General features: G+C 35.6%; 1 non-coding gene across 1 annotated transcript; it reads right to left on the bottom strand.

Moving 5' to 3' along the window:
• Nucleotides 1-3,441: 3,441 nt before the first annotated feature.
• On the bottom strand, nt 3,442-3,522 carry TRNAL-AAG. Its single transcript has one exon. It is a non-coding gene; the product is annotated as a tRNA-Leu (tRNA).
• Nucleotides 3,523-4,560: the final 1,038 nt, after the last annotated feature.

Here is a 4,560-nt window from a genome sequence, read left to right as displayed (position 1 = left end):
CTGGTCCATAGTATTTTTGCACCACTCGTTGGGTTTTTTTGCTTTGAAATCGAAGTTGATCTAATCTTATCGTGATTAGAATTCTTTCTATATTGAAATTTNCTTCGGCTGGTCCATAGTATTTTTGCACCACTCGTTGGGTTTTTTTGCTTTGAAATCGAAGTTGATCTAATCTTATCGTGATTAGAACTCTTTCTATATTGGAATTGTTGTGGCCTACTTTTTCTATCCGATCTTCTCTTCATTCGTCTAGATTTTTTCTTAAGTAAATATGAGTTACTTAAAAAATTTGTCTCCACCCTTGAATTAAAGTGTTGGTTTGGGATCTCTCTAGCATTCAGGTGATCACTCATACTTTCAACAAGTTGTTTAGCTNTCCACCCTTGAATTAAAGTGTTGGTTTGGGATCTCTCTAGCATTCAGGTGATCACTCATACCCGCCTTTGCTGGTCTAATAAACTTAACTTTCAACAAGTTGTTTAGCTATTTGGGCGTTTAGGAACTAGTCCATCCAGCCTGTACCCCTGTATCTGACCCATAACCGCAACCCCCATCTATCAACAAGCAGCTATACTACCCATGTAGTGCCATGCGTGTNCATAACCGCAACCCCCATCTATCAACAAGCAGCGATACTACCCCTGTAGTGCCATTCGTGAAAATGAGTGTAGAACTCCCTTGCACCATGTGAAGGGCATGAATGCTATTTTTTTCGTTTGACCTTTGTTTGATTATTTTTCATCTCAATTTTGATACTAACCNGTAGAACTCCCTTGCACCATGTGAAGGGCATGAATGCTATTTTGATACTAACTTTATTTTTACGTTAATTAGGTTTCATAAATGAATTTTTGTGTTAATTACGACCTACAAGAATAAAAGCAAGCTCAAAAAGGCACACTGCATCCTTATAAGTAGCCACATAAACTTTAGGTAAGTAATATTTGTAGAGATTATTAAGATGTGCTAGCATGCAAGTGTTTCTTACGTTAGGTGGTCAGAATATGCATGTTAGGACTACAAAAGAGTAATTTTGGATGAGAACGCATTGTATGTATGATACAGAAAATTATCGATATCCCCTCGTGTAAGATTTTGGGATGCATGTTGTTTTTTAGAATTTTTCGTAGTGATAGAAAGAGAATATGCATGACTAAAATATCATATGAGTAATATGGATGAGTATACTACTTAAGATGTAAGAAGTTATCAAAATTATCTATTATGAGATTTAAGATAAATTTTGTTTTAAATGCTTTCCATTGTGTAAGAAAGGAGGATGCGCTATAGTGATATGTGTTATAGCTTCTAGTTGCTCGGTGATTGATAGGATATCTCACTAATAAACTTGCACGAATATTTTGATTATGTATATCATGCATTAGGTGTTTAAGAGAATAATCTTCCTAGCAAAATGTGTACAAGAGAACCAAGTTAAGACTAGAGCATAAAAGCTAGAGCGATTTCGAGCCAACTCAGGTCAGTACATTTTCAGTTGACCAAGCACTCTGGGATCATAAGAAGCAATCAAAGATTTAGACCTGCGTGCACCCAGAGTATAGATTAGCCGATGAGCTAGTCCTAAACGTCTTAGAAACAATAGTTGAGAATGAAACTATATAGACATCCTAAGAAGCTAGAAAATCTTCATGGCACCCAAGAAAAAATTTGAAGGACTTATGAGATCACTTGTAACATGAATAGATCATTGTGAGGAGTCGTTATCATGTGTAGAGTAAACCCACTTTGAGTAGGGACAGGAGACTACGTAAATAGTTAACTTGAAGTGTCACTATTTGTACGTGGAATCTAACGTCAAAACTGGCTTCGAAGCGGCCCAAGATGGTTGGAAAGAGTCAGAACAGCAAAAACGGGATCCAAATAGTAAACCCAAGCCAAATGCACTTAATATGAGTCATAGTCGCACCTAACCACGGATGAAGGGGCGCAAGTTAACAATTTCGATATTTCTTTTTCTAACCCAAATCAACATAATTGTATTAAAATGGATGCAATTTGAATAACACGAATCTACTTGCGAAAATAGTTTCTTCCAATAGACGATCTTTCCTTCACAAATATGGACGGAACTAAAATTACACGTCTCTTCTCTTGTGAGAAAAAAATCTCTTAGAAAAACTTCCTCTTCAAATCATTGTTTCAAGAGTTTTCCACAAATCTTTGATCTTTTGTTCAAGTCATAGCAATGAAGATCTATCGTGTGAAAATTCGTTTGGCTAAACATAAGAAGTCTTGAAATTTTGCTAAAACGTTCTCTATGACCTTCAAATGTATGCTTGCTTAACTTGAATTTTTTATATTTGATCCCAAATTTATTGTTTTAAAGAGTTTAGAAATCATATTCTTCGATTAGATGATGAATAGCTCAAGCATATCAGACTCAACTTCAAAGATTAAAGATCTCATGAAAGAGGTTCAACAAATAATAACAAAATTGAAGCTCGACACTTACGCCACTTTTGAATAGTTCAAACACAACACTATCATATTTCGAGCGTTCCAAACCATCAAAGTGCATAGGATAGAAAACAAAATAAACGAATATCCATAATCACCCATCCGATTTTGTATCTCCAGTTCTTCGAGAACTTTGTCGAAGATTGGATGCTTGTTGAGTGATGCTGCAAAAACGACTATTAAGGGGGAGATGAAGCCAATGAAGATTCTATTCATGAATTCAGCCTCTTCTATTGAAGATTGTTGGGAGAGAAATTCCACGTGGGTTAATTAAAATGGTGATTATGATTTATAAGTATTGAATACATCTCTATTGGGATGAGATCTCTTGATGAAACTAAAAGCAAAGTCATGAGAGGTTATACTCAGAGTGAACAATATCATACCATTGTGATGTTCGTGATTCCTAACATGATATCAGAGTCATGCCTTTAACTTAGCCATGTCAATAGAATCCTCAAATGTCGAACAAAGAAGTTGTGAGTCTCAAAGGTGTTGTCAAACGTAACTCAAATGTCGAACAAAAGGTGTACTTTGTTCGAGGGCTCCAGAGAAGGAGTCGAGTCTCGATTAAGAGAAGGTTGTTTGAGGGATTCATAGGCCTTAGGGGAGGCTCTATGGTGTAATTTGTTTGAGGATAGAATTGTTTGGAGAGGAGTCCCACATTGACTAATTAAGAGACTGATTATTGGTTTATAAGTAATGAGTACATCTCCATTGGTATGAGACATTCTGGGGAAACCAATAGCAAAGCCACGAGAGATAATCCATTCCTATTCTTTTAATGTCATTGCTAAATCCATATAAGGATCCTCAAGAAATTTCTCAAAATAAATATTGAGAGTGGAAATTGGGACCAAAAAGAAAAATTAATCCATCCGTATTCTTATATTAAACATCGAACCAAATATAATATAATTGCTAAATCCATATAAGGAGCCTGAAGAAATTTCTCAAAATAATTGTTGAGAGTGGGATTTGAACCCACGCCCTTTCGGACCAAAACCTTAATCTGGCGCCTTAGACCAACTCGGCCATCTCAACTTTGATACTTGGAAAAAAATTAATCCATTTGTATTCCTTATAAAGGTTTAGGGATCAAAAGATAATATAATTATTAAATCTTATTAGGATCCCACAATAAATTTTTCAAAATTATTATTGAGAGTGGGATTTGAACTCCGGTCCTTTCGAACCAAAACCTTGATCTAGCATCTTACACTAACTCCAACCGTAATAGTCAAATTCTAGACATTAATGTTCACATATTTCTTACAAAGGTATAGGAATGAAAATAGATTAGGGATGGGCTAAAACATTAAAAGAAACAAAATACCTTAGACAAATTTGGTCATCTCAACTCTAATATATGAAATGTCCATGTACTTAATGTAACAACCAAAGAATCTACCTAGGCCTATATAGAATTGTCACAAAGCCATCCAATTGTTGAGGTTGTCTGAGGGTACGAGAATCAAATATGGAAAAGACCTCGAAATTTAGATGAAGATTTGTGGAGCTTCTATACAAGTCAAAGCTGGTGATCTTAGAGCTGTTAAAGAGGACGATGAGAGCTTCCTTTTCATGCCCTAAATTTGAAGAGAGCCTACAAGTGTTATGGCCTTATACCATAATTCACGATGCATGTTGAATTTGAAGGTTATAGGAGCATGTTTAGAGCACAAACCAATGATACGAGTAAAATAACAAAAAATGCCCTTACTATACCTTCTATGATGTTTTATGGCTTTTACGACTAACATGAAGTTTTATATGGCATCTAGTTATGATGTTATGAAGCATAGAAATGATATGTATTTTTTGTGACAGGAGTAGCACATCACATGCTTAGGTTATACCCTTAGCTTTTTATGATAGACCCTCTAAAGTCAGAACCATGAACTTACAAACCTATGCATTATTTCTAAGGGTATAGCCAAGCCAAGTAAGTTGATTCGAGAAAAAACACATCCACGACCCTGAGCCAAATACAACGCCCAAACAACTAGGTGTCACTAAATATAAGAGACTCAAACATGCTATATGCCCTCAGTCATCTTAGACCTCCACCTATGCGATACA

The sequence above is a fragment of the Cucurbita pepo genome, unplaced genomic scaffold (genome assembly GCF_002806865.2).
Source record: "Cucurbita pepo subsp. pepo cultivar mu-cu-16 unplaced genomic scaffold, ASM280686v2 Cp4.1_scaffold000345, whole genome shotgun sequence".
NCBI classification, from domain to species: domain Eukaryota; kingdom Viridiplantae; phylum Streptophyta; class Magnoliopsida; order Cucurbitales; family Cucurbitaceae; genus Cucurbita; species Cucurbita pepo.
Note: the sequence above shows the minus strand (reverse complement) of the source record. Positions and strands in the feature narration are given on the sequence as shown.